Genomic DNA, 15,203 nt, shown 5'->3' on the forward strand with positions numbered 1-15,203 from the left:
AATATTCCTTCTTACCCAGATACACAGATGCTACTGCACGGCAACAGATCCCATCAATGTGCATGGGAGAATGCCATCAGCAGGAGGTTTGATCTTTAAATATTAGAAATACCTAAAATGCCAGAGTGAAAGCATAAAGGGCAAAGAGTTCTAGTAAATCATGCTGATTCCAGCTCTCCCTGAAAAGGTTTTAACATCACCTGCAAAGTATCCAGAGGAGTAATTATTTTTTTTTTAAGTGAACAAACAAAACTTTGAGCAGCCCATTGCTGTTTGTTTCTGTTGGGTGCTGGTTTGTGCTGTGATTCCCATCCCGTGCCCAGCACACAGCAATGAGGTTAAATTGGTTTGGATGATATCAGCTATTTGTAATTAAACCAGCAGCCCATGGCTGGGCCTTTCTGTGCCCATGTTAGGTGTTAAATTAAGGTCTGATTAAGAGTGTGCTGCTGCAGTGAAGGTCAAGGACTAAAGATCACAAGCTTTGTTTCATCTAATAACAATAAAGACTGTCTGGCTGCCAAATACCACAACAGCCCTTGTTCTGCTATCAGACTGCTGTCCAGCTAGAGGGATCTGATTTCACTGGTATCCCTTTTTAAACCCCACTTCTAAGAGGGTTTGTAGCTATTTCATCTGTGTGAAGCAGCACTGTGTTACCCGAGGCTATACAGTGCATTCTATATGATCAAAGCAGAAATGCAGCAGCTTCTGACGGAGAGTTATCGTGGCTGAGGGGAACAAAATATCAAGGAAGGAGGAAAAAAAATGATACAGAGCTACAAAATACCAGGTCATGGCACCAAAGTAAACACCCACAGGTAAGTTCAGAGCAGGAGACCACACAATGGTGGGAACTGTGCACCAGTGTTTGCTTGGAACAAATCACAGGCTTGTCCCACCAGCAGCCAGCAGGAGAGATGTGGCAGACAGGACAGGCAGGAGATAAAAGCAGAGTGGTGAAGAGAAAAGCCAGCAACTTATTTGTAGGATAAAGACAAGAATTGGTGCATAAGGGCTTCTCCCAGCACAAGTGTTTTCCACAAAGACAGGCCAGGAGGCATTAACTGAGCAGTTATCTGTTAGGAAAGAACAAAATTCCTAACAGCCCAACAAAGTCTGCTCCCAGAAGATGCCCATATCCCTCTGCAATGAGTACAGGGTGCTGGGACTTGTTAGTTTCCTGAAAAGGAGGGTGGAGCAGAGTAAGAAACCATATGGCCCCAAAATAATCTCTCACAGACACATCCTATTCCATACTTGGGGTCCAATTTCAGAGCAGATACTGATTCATTTTTCAAGAGTCATCTGAAGTGTCTTTCATGTGCTCCTAGTACCTCATAGACTATTAATAGAGCAGTGTCATACCTGGAAGGACAATTTTGCTGCTCTGTGAGGCTGCACACAGAAAACTCCTCACAGGGACACACAAACACACCAGAGCCAGAGTTTGGTGAGTTCTTTGTGAATTGCTTGATAAGTGTGATCAAAAAAATTCCTTGAGGAGTCTTGATGCTTTGCATTTCAGGGTTGGAGTTTGTTTCCTTACAAGCCCTGAGTGAATCCCAAAATATTCAATCAATGATCCAGCTCAGCATTGAGCAGCTTCCAGCTCCTTGCTGTTGCTGCTGAGCTACAGATCCTGCAGAGCAAGCTTTGCTTTGGGAGCCCCCAGACTGCCTGGAGTTGCATCAGAAGTTCAGTGAACACCACAAAATAGATAGCCAAGTGTGAAAAATTACTTCTCCAGAACAAAAGAAATATGTTCACCATTGGGAGCCAGTGCCTGACCTGGGAAACAGCACTTTACTGAATTAGGAAATTCCTGTACACCTCATTTCTCACCTATTTCTGAAAATACAATGAATCATGTGCTAGTCCCCCTTGAGTCCAATTTTCTAATGATAACAAGAAACTTTTTCTGTCACCACTTAGATTTCAGAACACCAAACCTAAAAATATTCCAGTCAAAGTCAAAGGTTTGGTTTGGTTTGATTCACCTCCTGATCATCCTTATTCCTGAATTTTGCAAGCCAAGATTGTAAGTTGAGAACCCCAGTTTTATTGCCATGTTAGAGATGGTGGTGAAAGCTTCTAAATAAACACAAAGGTTTAGCACTGAAGATATATATCCATATGATCTGGGTGACAGAGCTGAGAAGTCCTGATTAGCTGCTACAAGTCAAAGGAAGCTGCCTTTGGAAGTCACCATTCATTTTGACAATCAAACCACTGCTGCTAAGGTACAATTCAGAGGTTTAAATTTAAGCACTTCAGCCTGGATCCAAATAACATCAAAGTCAGTCCAGGTAGCAAGTCAGAACAGCTCAGCCCCTTGTTGGAGTAGCGTGACAGCATCGTGTCCTTACATCTGTCACTTCCCAGGGTGAGTTCCAGGGGCTCTGTCACCAGCAAGAGACTCAAGGATGCCTCTCACCACAAATAGGGACTGAATTCAGGCTCCTGCTCCTGCCTCTGTTGAGAGAAGGGTTGCTTTTGAAAACTTTCCAGTCTTATCCTGGGGAGCTGCATGACGTTATCTCAGTATCTCCACCAGTCCCCCAGCTACACTTAAGCTCCTATAAGAGGGATTGTTGTACATATTATGGTAATGTCATTTATTTATTTTACACAACTGGAAAATTTAAGGGCAACCACTTCACTTCTGTGCTGTGTAGATTAGAGTGTTCACAGTAACACCTGCTTACTGAACAGAGAGCAAAAAAAGCCCTTATATTCCTTCTTTATTGCAATTTATTATTATAGCTTGAATGGTTCCTAGTGACTTCCTAAGATTAATGTTAATATTCTAATCGGAGTCTCCCCTCTGGAGTTTTATTGTGGATTTTGAACATTCGTTTCATTTAACATACACATGGGACCAAGTCTGGTGGTTCCAAAAATATTTGTAGTTGGAAATCACAGTGATTTTGTGTTAGGCTTGGTGCCAAGGAAATCACAAATCAGAAGTCTGTTATAGAGTAGTTCTAATTTCTTGGCATCAAAATTCCTCTTTATGTATGTGCATAGTGTGATGTTTTCCTGGGCTGTATGGCACTAACAATTAACTGAGAAATGCACTGCTTATCTATTTTCCAGGGTTTCTGGTGGAACTAGAGAGCTTGTCTAGCCAGCTGGGGATTCACAGGGATTTTATGGACTTCCTGTGTGAGCTGGAGCCTGCCTGTTGGATATGCATCACTCCATATCACAGCTGGTGTTTTCAACCAAAAGTGTGGAGTAGAAATTTCATCCCTGATTTTTTTTGGCTGCATTGATTGTTTAGTCTAGGAACTCTCAAGGAGACTTTCTAGGTGCTGGAATTCCTCTTATTCTTCAGTCAGCAGCTGATGCTGTGTGGTGAACATCAGAGTCTAGATTCACATCTTAGTGAGCAAAGATTTATGTTCCTCCTAACGCTCCTTGACGTTAATGAGTATTACAGACATGTATCCCCATGGATTTAGCTGAGAACATACCCCAGAGTGTGTGTGGAGTTTGTCATTAGGGTATCAGACTATTAAAACCAACAGAGAAATTCCAAGGGTAAGAAAGCAATTGGATCTCCTTCCTCCTCTCTGCTGGAGCACATGTGAGAGATGCACTTTAAATCTTCTCCTATTTCCAGCCCTCTCACGACTCCTGCACTCGTTTTTTGTCGTTAATGACTTCAAAGAAGAATTGATTGCCACTTTTAAGGCACTTCCCATAACAACATTATGGAATATGTTGCTGGAAGAGGATATTTCTGTAGCTTTATAGTGGTCTCTAATGAAGGAATTTCCATGTGGCTGGGGGAGACAAGGGAGGATTTTTCCTCAGCTGGCTGTTTCAGGGATGGGATCAATACAATGGGATGATCTTTACAGTCCTTATCTGGGGATTGTGACTCCTTAAAGAAGGACTGTGGATGCTGGGATGTGTCACCTGAGAGCAGAGCAGCAGCCCCCAAAGGCTGGTTCCTGCAGATCCATGTGCAGGTCCTTGCTCTCCCCTGCCCAGGGCTCCTGGTTTTAAGGATATTTTGGGTGGCACACAGCTGGCTGTATGATCTGGACATCTGGGGACAATTCAGCTGCAACCCAGATAAACCAGACACAAAAAACAGACTGCAGGATGTAAATTCAGTCTCCCCCAAAGCCACGTGTAACGCTGACCTGTGGGACTGTCAGTGCAGAATCACCACATCCCTCAACCCCACGATCTACCTGCAACAAACAACTCTGGAGCCAGGATTCTTGGATTTTCTTCCCAATATCCCAACCAAAGGGCAGACACAATTACTGTGTGTCTGGCTGACAGGAATTTTCTGGGCTGACTCTTGTCACACATGAGGTTTATTAGCCCTGTGTAATCCTGCCTATACCAGCACACTGAAAGATGGAAATAAAAACTTCATGTTTTCCCTCAGAGTCACTTGAGACCTTTTGGAGAAAACTTTCATAAGAGAACTCTAATTTAGCTAATTTGGAAGCACTGGCTCCTGGATCTGTTGCTCCCCTGGAAACACACCCATTGCTCCCTCAGTAAAAGGAAGAAAACAATACTAACAGAGATTTCTAAAATACTTTGAGATCTGTGAATATAAAGGGCTGTCTGTAAAGTGTTTAGAAAACTTCAAAAAAAAAGGTGCTACATAAATGCATATTTATTGCAGTGCTGACATTCTTGTGGCAGCTCTGAATGCAGAATCAAAAGCAGAGGGGGCAGAATGTAAGTCAGAATAAGAAACTGTCAGCCTTTAGCCTCTATCTTAAACTTCTTTGAAATGTTGCAGACATTCAGAGAATCTAGTTTGCCAATATTGTATGTCCTACAGTAATTACACCAATCTGGAATATAAATTTTCCTTCCCCCTTCTGGGAGAAGACAAAGCTCTTAGAGATACACACGAATGGAGCTCTAATCCCACAAACTTTAATGCCTGTACCTAATGTCAGGCAGCAGAGCTGTCCCACTGATTTCAGTGGCTCTGCTCAGATGCATGTGTAGAAACATTTGTGTGATTAGAAGTTAATCATAATAAATGCCAGTTCATAGGAGATCCCTGTGTAAACAATCTATTTCTGCATGCAAGTGATGATTTTATTGCTGTTCTGTAATTCTGTGTAGAGGCTTTGTAAAGAAGTCTTATATTTTCTAAAGCACTAGAATGTTTCTGATAGTGTTTTTCATTGCTAGCTCTTTGGGGGCTAATTAAAAGAAATATCTGTTAAATTTATTCATTGCTTGGTTCCTTGAAAGCAAGAGGCACCTGGTGTAAACATTAAAAAGAAAATCAGGCAGCAGCCAGACCTCCTCATATATTAGATGCATTAGGACACTTTATTTATAAATATGAAATTGGCTTTAATGACTTCAAAAGGAGGAAATGCCAGGAAGAGCATAATATGAGCAAGCTCAGTAAAGCTGTCATGAAGATGCCTAAACCCACAAAAAATCTAGAAATTGTACTTGCTCCCCCCTTCTCCTCTCAAATAGGAAGTGGCAATTCCAACTGCAACTGGCAAAAATGCACATGAAGAACTGCAGCACTAACCAAGAGGAGCAGCAGATGAGGTGGAGCACCAAGTGCCTGTCTGCAGGGGAAGTGCCACCAGTGGGAGATCAGAAATAGCTCATTTCTACTGCCCTGACTGATTCACTGAAACAAACCCTGAATTTTGGCCCCTATGATTTAAGGCAAAATCCTTAAGGATGTGAAATCCATCCTTCTGTTAGGACAACATTTAAAGAGGCACTTACATTGAGCATATGCTTTACATTCATTTGGCTTTAGTTTCAAACAGGCTTAGCACTGTTTCATTCTGTTCCCATTACAGGCTTCAATAAATCAGTAATGGACAGTGACTCAATACCTTATAATCCAGCCTGCATTCAGCCCTGTCCCACAGAAAGATGCAATAAATTAATGATCAATAGACTGTGCAAGTGAGGAATATCAGCAAAAAGTTCTCCTTCATGAAGAAAAAGATTTACTTTAGAAGTAGATTTCACCTTAGGACGCGTTATTGCAACAACATGCTGATTTGAGAAAGGTATTTCACAGGAGTAAATCCGATGTTAGTGAGATCAATGACCACTTGTAGTGGGAGGAACCACAGCATCTTTTCTCATTTAAAGAGCTGAAGCTTTGAGCCGGGTATAATACATAGGAAAGTGTCCAAAGAGGTTGAAAGATTTATGTTACAGGACTTTCATCCACTGCTATTTGGGCACTTAGAAAAAGTGCTAAGCAAAAAGAAAGTTTGACCAAAAATGATGAAAGAGCAAACTGATTGTGATAAAACAAGAATCAGGATTTCATTCCAAGTTCACCTGGTATGTGACAATCTAAGACAAGCCACAGATTGTATCAGGTCTCCAATGGACCTGATTGCTCCTACACCTCTTCTAAGTGACACTTGAAACAATTGGCCATGAACAGGAAGGAATTGCTTCAATCTTGGTTGGGAAAAAAACCTTTCAGCTGTTGTTCTCCTCATTCCACAGAGTGCAGAACAGCTCCTAGATAAGCAGTGTGAGGAAGGCAGGTAGAAGCATTTTTAGCATTTTTAGCACTGCACAGACTGATCCTGTGGGCAGGGAATGTGACTGCATGGTCAGAATGCAGGAGAGAAATTAAGAATTTGTAGTCTAAAGATGTTTTCTGACCTGCTGGAGTCCCATAGGTGTGATCTTTTCAAAGAGCAATTTCCCAGTTTTAAGAAGCAGAGTTTTGCTGACTTCTTTAATCACACCAGAGGCACCTTGTTTCTAGGGCAGGAACTTTCCTCACGGCCTTGCAAAGAAAACAAACAGACACTGGTTTTCAATCCTGCCCTGACCTTTGGAAGTTGCCATCTCTGCCAGTTCTGCACTTTCTGGCCCTGGAGAGACCAGTTCAACCCTGAGTGAGGGAACTGAGCCACCTCTGGAGTCACCATCACACCTCCTGCAGGTGTTTTCCTTGGAGGTCACTCCATCCAACTAACCAGGTCTGACCCTGTGTAACTTGGGAGAGCCAAGCAGGAGGATTGTCCAGACCTCCAAAATCAAATATGAAACCCACAGAGCCTCAGAGGAGCCCGAGCAGGAGGAGCTGCAGCCAGAGACACCGACCCAGAGCAGAACTGGGCACCAGAGCAGTGTGGTGTGGCACCAACCCTCCAGCCCAGGGGACTTCAGGGACTTGTCCAAGTGACTGCAGGGATGAGTCCTGGCTGAGTTCAGGTTGAGAATAAGGCCAGACAAGGGGGAGCTGCAGAGATTGTAAGTTATAAAATTATTCATTCCTATGAGCCCTGTGTGTGAGGTTTCTGCTTCCCCCAAGCCAGGTGACATTTAACCACAAAAATATTTAAGGTGCTTTTCACAGGGATGTGCATCACTGACTATGATAAAATACAGGGGTGTGGGAGAGTCAGGATGCAGCTTTTTTAGTGCAGCTCCACATGAAGGGGGAAAAAAGGCAATAAAAAGGAAGTCTTGGCATAAGGAAAACATCCCAATGAAATCCTGTCTTTTAATCTTGGCCGCAATCTCTTCTCATCATCTTTCCTGCTTTTTAATGCTCTGCTGCACTTTTTATATTGTTCACTTTATCAACTTCACCTGTCTCAAAAGTCAATAAAAGCAGAGGCAACAGTTTTAAAATCCAGGCAAATGAACTGAGGCACCAAATTTCTCAAGTTCTCCAGAGGTGCTGACTGCTCACAACTGTCAGGAGCAGCAACACAACCTGTGGGTGATCAGTGTCTTTAAAAATCACTTAAGTGCTTGAAGAGGAACATAACTGGAAAACACAGAGGATAATACTTTCAAAAGCTTCTGACTCAAGAGTCACTATTTTACTTTCAGAAGTGATTTAAGCACTTGGGAGTTCAAGAACTACTTAAAAATCAAGTGTATTCTGAAATGCATAATACTTTCTGTGTATGGTATACAGATACCTCTTCTGCTAATGTACTTACCCAGAAGTTGTAGGCCTCTCTCAGAGAAGATTCAATATATTGAAATTCCAGTCCAGGATTGGCCACACTGTCACCTACAGGAGCTCCATCAATATTCTAATGGGAAAGTAACTTCCCATGTTATTGCCTGAGGACACCTCAGTAGAAGAATGACCCAAACAACATTACACTGATTGCTGTTGAACAACCTGAGGAAAACTCTCCTGCACTTTTTTAGTGCCTCTGATGGAAAATGCTTTTTTACCATTTTTTTCCTGACATCTGTTCATTGTGGGCACGCAGTTTGGGGTGATTGGGGTGGGGCTGAGCTCCAGCTGTGAGAAGCAGGTGAGAGCATTGAAAGCAATGAGCCATGGAGTGCCCAGGTGCACTGAACAAAGGGAACAGAGGGCACACAGGTGCATTGCATGAACATGAGGGGTGTAAAAAAGGGCTGAGAACAGGAAGGGTAGATGCCTGCAGCCTTTTGAGGTGGTATGATGTTACTCTGTCTGGGCAGATGCTTGAAGCTTTCTGATGAGGTGTGGTGTTACTCTGTTTGAGTGAATGCTTGAAGCTTTCCAAAATGGTATGATGGCACTGTCTGTATTGTGGCTGTCTCAATTATGATAGTTCATCTCTAAGGCAGCAGTGGAGTCAGTGTCCCATCATGACGTATGTGAGCTTCCAGAACTCTCTGAGCAGGAGGAAGAGATTGCTAAGTGTACAGAGACAGCAAAGGCAGTCGTGTCATGGCTTAAGCCAGCTTGTTGATCGAGGAGGTTTACAGCTGTCATTAGTGAAATGGAGAAGAGGCTGCTGACACAAGCTCACACCACTGGCAGCCATAGATCAGGAAAAAAATCTCAGCACATGGCAGCATTTCACTGCTGAGCTGTTGGCCTGGAATTCTGTTAATATTTATCCAATGTGCTGATCTTTAACATTTGGACTGCTGCTGGTAGCAGGGATTCCAACCAGCCTGAGGCCTTCACAAGGTGAGTGTGGTGTGTGGCCAGGGGCAGATTACAGCTTGGCAAGTCCTGCCAAGAGTCCAGAGGCATCTGCAGCTGAAGGGGTCAATCAGCTTGGACCTCCTTGGGCTGAGCTGCCTGGATCTTCAGCAGCTCCTGGAGGCACTGGGGAGGCTGGGGTGCTGCAGGTGTGGTTTGCAAATATCCCACCTTTACATCAGCAATGTGCTCAGTGTCTTTGACAGAACAGCTTGGTCTTGCCTCTGGAACAGAGGCTTCCAGGTCAAGTGTTCTGATGCCACTATCATTGCCCATCCCTGTAAGAGTTATCTAGAGCACACTGGGGTTAATATCTTTGAAGTACTCAGGTTTCAAGCCTTTTCTCCTTGGAAAGGCATGTTTTTAATAGAAAGGCACATGCTATTTTCTCTTTCACTGTCTCTAAAGAGGAGGAAGGTTCTCTGTTACTGTTTTAGAATCTCTTTTCTCTGATTCAGTTCAAGCACTTTCTTTGGAACAGCACTTAAGTGTTTCTTCCTTAATTTAGACAGGGTTTAAATGAGTTCAAGCTCTTCAGAACAGCATTTTAGTGTTTCTTCCTTAATTTAGACAAGATTTAAGTCGCATATTTTGATGCATTCATTTTTCTTTGGTTTTCTTTTGCACAGAGAACCTGTTGGCTTTCAGTTCTTTAACACCATCCACCACTCCTAATTCAATCCTAGCCAAAAAAGTTTTCTCTCAGTTTGCTTCCTGGCCTGATGTGCTGCTTAGATCTCTCTCACTGCCAGAAGCCTTCCCCTCTTCTGCTATTCATCACAACAATTTCACATGCTCTCTTCAGCTGTTCTCTCCATGGGCTGGTGAAGCTGGTATGGTTATTATCCTCTTTATCTTGTACAAAGTTTAAAAAAAAAAAAAGATTATTTATGGATAACACTGGGGACCACCCATACAGCAAGAAAAATTGAGAAAAACCTGTTGTTTTCATGCTTTGGGCAGTTACACACATGCTTAGCTTGGATCAGACAGTCCTTCCCATTTGACTTCTGTTGTCTGTAAATATTTGTAGCTTTGCTGATGAAGCAGTGCTGGATTTCTCAGCTGGGCCTCCATATGGACCATAAGCTGTGGCACTGGATTATAGAAGCTCATTCAATAACAAGCCTTCTTGAATAGCTGTTTGTTTCATTCTCTAATTTGGTCATGAAAAATCTGTTTAGGAATCAAATGGCAGAACAAAGTCTCCAAATACAGCTGCTTTGGCTGTAGTATTGATTGCTGTGAGGCCCATGGCAATGTAATGAGGGCTCCAAGGCATGATTTTTATTTTTTTTTTTATTGTGACCTAAATGCAGTAACTTGTGTATAGGAAACGGCAAAAATGTGAAGGACTTTTTATATATTATATGATTTCTATTTAATGCACCTTATTTTTGTTTCAGTCTGGTTTTGCTCATGAACTAAGCACATTTCTTGTTTGTGCCTGCCCTGGCTGTGCACAGAGAGGCTTCTGAGGATGGGCTGAGAGCTCTGACCATGGCACAAGCTGCAAGTACCTGCCCAAGGCTGGGGATCTGGAGTACACAGAGAGGAGATGTATCCCAGGACAGACAGCCAGGAGAAATCCTGTGACCAGCCACAGCACAGTTTTGGTGAGGGATCTGAACATCTAACTCTGAGCTCAGCATCCCTGGCTTGCCCCTGACCCAGCTTTCCAGTGGGAAACCCAGAGAATTGTCACCCTGTGTCCCCTGGAAATGATTTTCCATCCACCTGCACACAACTCAGCCACAGCAAAGTTTCACTCTTGACTCAAAAGTCAAAGCTATTGGGCACTTGTAAGTTCTCTAGTTTGCAATCAGCAGTTTCTTCCCAAAAGATAAAATGTTACTAAGAGGAAAAAGACACAGAAAAATAAGGTTGACTTCAGACCTCAATTTTACAGCTTTTTCCCTTTTGGAGCTAACAGCAACTCTAACACCTCCCTTTTGCCCATGGAAATCAAAGTGCTTTACAAAGGCAACAAACATCACTGACAGCACTTTAGAGTGAGGGAAGCAGGAGCACAAAAGGGGAAAGTTATTTATCTGAGAACCCTTCAAGAGACCAACAGCAGAGGTAGGAATACCAGCAGTAATCTGCTGTCTAGGAAAGCTGATCCCTGGACATGCTGATTACAGTGTTCACATTTCTAATGCCAATAAAATCTGTGTTTTCAACCTCTCTGACCCCCTTATCAGTTTTTCCCTCCCTTCTCAGCATACACATTCCCAGTTAGCCATCATGTGACAGTGAAAGTCCCTCTGGGATGGACTTACTGCTTCTATTGCTAAAGCTGCTTTTTCCAGGCCTCTTTCTTAGGTTCAGGTTCTGGTGTTTATGAGATAAATTTTATGTTTTGTGCAAAGCAGGGAGATTAGGCATGGGGGAGGTTCAATATGTTCAATAGGTAGTTGAGACAACATCTTCTATATAAAGATTATTTCAAAACTGCCCTCGGTGCAAGCTGCAGCTGAATTTAAATGCAGCCTTGGCTTTTTTGCAATTTCCTGCCAGAAGAGCAGCTCTCAAGCTGTTTTGAAATAAAAAGACACAAATGCTGGAAGGAGGCAAGTGGGCAATTGACCTCATCAGAGCTCAGTGTTGGTGTTAGTCAGGCATTTTTCCAACAAGAGGGGTTTGGGTTTTTTCCATTCTTTTGGGGGGCAGGGGGAAAGAAAATCCTGATTTCTCAGAATCAAAATGTTTTGCAGGAAACACATAATTTCCACAAAAATCTTTCTGGGGAGAATCTTCCTGCTCAGCTTGAGACTGATGGACAAAAACTGATTGGGAAAGGACCCCAGCATGGCCAGTGGTCAGCACATTCCCTGGCGATGTGGATTTACACCATGTGATACAGGAAAGGTCGAGTTGGCTCCAAATAAAGCAGAGCAAGGATTTGACACAGTCTTCCCACAGCCACTGCAAATATCCCAACCTTGGAGTCATCTTCTCTCCTCTGTCCCAAGAAATGGGATTTTTATGAAGTCAGGACCAACCCAACAAGAACAATTGTGCTCAACAGATTGATCCCGCTCAAGGAGGTGTTTTAGACCATGAGCTCTGGTCTCCTGCATCCTGTAGAAATATCCTCAGGCTTTGGCATGCTGGGAGCTGAACCTGTTTGCTCACTTTCTCTTCCTTCCTTCTTATTTTCATTTTGATGAGACAAAAACTCTAAAACATCCCCATTTTCCCTAAAACATGTTTTGCTTTCTAGCCAGCTTTATTCAGCATTTTAGAAAAGATGATACCAGACATTTAACATCTGCCCCACTTTGAGGCTGCCACTGACACCAAATCTAGAAAAGAAAAATCAAAATAATACACATAGAAGGAGAAGCATTTTCTCTTACCTTACCAGGCTGTGAATCAAACCCCAAACTTCAATATTTTCCCAAAAAGTGTCATTGAGTTTGCTTGCTTGTTTAATAGAAAATAAAATGTGTTCTTTACAGTAAAACATCATTTAGAGAAGCAGGAGCCCTCATGGGAAAGGCCCCTGAACTGCTGCTCTGCCTTTTGTACATTGCTGTTTGTTGATTTTTTTTGTTCCAAGTCCTGGAGAGAAACTGGCAGGAATTGTGCAGGGTGCTTGCAGAGCTGGGAGCAGATGATCCCTTTGCTGCTGGAGAACAGAACTTCCTTCAGCTGCTCCTCACTCTTGGTGAGGAACTGCAAACCTCTGTGGGATGCACCAGGTGAGGGGAAATCAGGGAGATCTCAGCAAGAAAGGATTCAAATCATCAATATCAAATTTTTAATTTCACCAATTTCAAATTTTAGTGTCACATTTTCCAATAGTTAGATCTCTCTTTTCAAAACTGCTCAGACACGCAGGAGGGATGATGCTGACCAAAGTTTCTTTAACTTGTTCAAGTTCCCTTTTGGAAAGAAGCTCTTTCCCAACCCTACCAGCATAAAATAATGTTTTACTCAAAGCTAATTCTTCTAAATTAGGGTCTACATTTACATAGAAGTAAGGATGGCAATTTGAAAGAATATTAGCTGAGAGGTGCTGAAGAATAATGGCATTTTTCTGTCATTACTATGAGGAGGAAAGGAAACTGTACATCACATGAAAGGCTGACCAGCTGCTCCTGTTACATAATGGATGGGGACATTGCTGATTCAATAAATGCTAAGAATACAGAAATTTATCTACAAAGACAGATACTCTTGTGTCCACATTAAGACTTTACTAAAATATATGACAGAAATATACCACATATTTCCTGGATATTTCTCTTTGCATGCTGGTTTATTTCATCTCTTTTCTCCCCAATACTTTTTACAGGCACTGAAGAGGAGCAGTGGGGGGAGATTGGTGCTCTAGCAAGCAAGGACCTCATCCTAACCACATAACAGGGGAAAAAATCATTTCCAGACTAAAGAACTAAACTTTGCACAGCACTTTCTGAACCTGAGTAAGATTTAAAACTTGAGTGGAGTGGCAGGCAGATGTGAGCCCACCTTCAGAGAGAGTGGCTGCAAATGAGGGGGGACCCCAAGAAGTAATGGGCAGATAAATACTCAGTTCCTTCTGTCAGTAAATTTACAACATACTCAAGGAAGACATCAAAAAAAATCTCCTCAGACAAATTCTGAGTAAGTTGTCAAAGAAAGAAAAAGAAAAAGGAAGAAAACAGCCTTATTTAAACAAAAAAAGGTCAACATTTGTTAAATAAAACAAAACATGGTGCTGAGCCTGCAGCTGAATTCAAAAGCAATTCTACAGTTACCTAGAAGAAGTGTTGGGAGAGAGAAAACTTCTATTTCCCACACACATCTGGTGCTTACAGATCAGAACTGGATATTTACTGAGGTAAGATTACCTCACACTGGACTCTGTTTAATTCCTGTCCTGTCCTTTGCAGAATTCAGTTCTGGCTGTATAAAATACTCCAAAATGTGGAAAACAGTGACATGAAGAGAAAGACAATTAAATCTGCTGGTGTAGGTAGGCATGTGAAGGTGCCTCTATCATCTATCTATCTATCTATCTATCTATCTATCTATCTATCTATCTATCTATCTCTAGATATATTTTTTTATATCCTGTACATAGATATGAATTCATGAGTTGGGAGCTTTGGGATGTCAAAGCAGTTCCTGATAGTTCCTGCACAACAGCTCTGCATTACAGGTACATTAGATATGGAAGTAAAAATAAGGTACCTGGGCTCTCTAAACTGTTTCTGGTTTCTCTGCATGAGAAATATAATTTCCAAGGGCTCAGCTCCCATTTAAATAGCAAAACAGACTTCCTGGTTTTGCAGATATTATGAAAAAGATCCTCTTCTTGCTCTGCATCCTGGCTGTATTTCATTTGGGGCAGCAGAGCTCCATCAATTTGCACAAGCAGGGAGCTTCTGTTTCCAAACAGACCATGAGCAGAGTTATGACCTGCAAATCAGGCAGAATATCCTTGGCTCTGTTTCAGGATGCAAATACTGCTTTTTCTCTTAGAAATATTAAAATTGAATGATCTAGTGAGGAGGTCTTTTCTACCTACTTTGGTTATGGGTCTTTTGAGAGATTATCTTGACTATCAAGTAGCTTTTAGTGTTTATCAGTGACCACAAGATCAATTTGCACTCTTAGGAAATAAATACAATTCTTGCTTACAGTAAAATTCAAATGTGCAAGTATGGAGGAAAAGAAGAGAGAACAGGATTAATAAATTACAATTGTTAGCAAGGACTAACATGTATCGAAAATGGCAAATTCTCTGGAGTACAGCTGAGCTTCTTTTATTCAGGTCAATGACTCTTTTTGTGATTCTCTCCTCTCAAAAAGAGCATTTTCCAATGATTTATGTATAATAATCTCCACATCAGCATACCGTATTTTTCACTATTTGTTTGTTAAACATGCAGCAAGGATCTCACATTGAAGCCCTTAGCCTTGAAAATGCAACTGGGATAAAGGCATAAAAATATACATATAAAATAGAAATATTTATTACTGAGGCTGATGTTTATGATTTGACATGTAGGTAAGGGGGGAAAATACGTCATTTTAGATTGCTGAGTTAAGGCTTTAATGGTGTGGCTTTCAGACAGATACGTGAGGGCTGTTTATTAAGCAAAAATAAAAATCACCCATTCACAGGCCACCAGAGCAGGAAACTGCAGTCAGTGTTGCAAAAGCAGCTTGTCATTGGTCTGTGGCAGTGCTGGCTGCTCCAGCCTGCAGGAGTCAGAGCTGGACAATTAAAAAAAAAATTAAATTTTATTTAAATGGCTCAGAT

The 15,203-nt window shown here is 42.0% G+C and overlaps 1 long non-coding RNA gene across 1 annotated transcript; it reads left to right on the forward strand.

Moving 5' to 3' along the window:
• The first annotated feature begins 8,428 nt into the window (after window positions 1-8,428).
• Window positions 8,429-12,934, forward strand: LOC132082714 (uncharacterized). The gene is made up of 3 exons (XR_009419840.1): window positions 8,429-8,929; window positions 10,351-10,560; window positions 11,662-12,934. It is a non-coding gene; the product is annotated as an uncharacterized LOC132082714 (long non-coding RNA).
• The last annotated feature ends 2,269 nt before the right edge of the window (window positions 12,935-15,203 follow it).

The sequence above is a fragment of the Ammospiza nelsoni genome, chromosome 21, assembly GCF_027579445.1.
Source record: "Ammospiza nelsoni isolate bAmmNel1 chromosome 21, bAmmNel1.pri, whole genome shotgun sequence".
NCBI classification, from domain to species: domain Eukaryota; kingdom Metazoa; phylum Chordata; class Aves; order Passeriformes; family Passerellidae; genus Ammospiza; species Ammospiza nelsoni.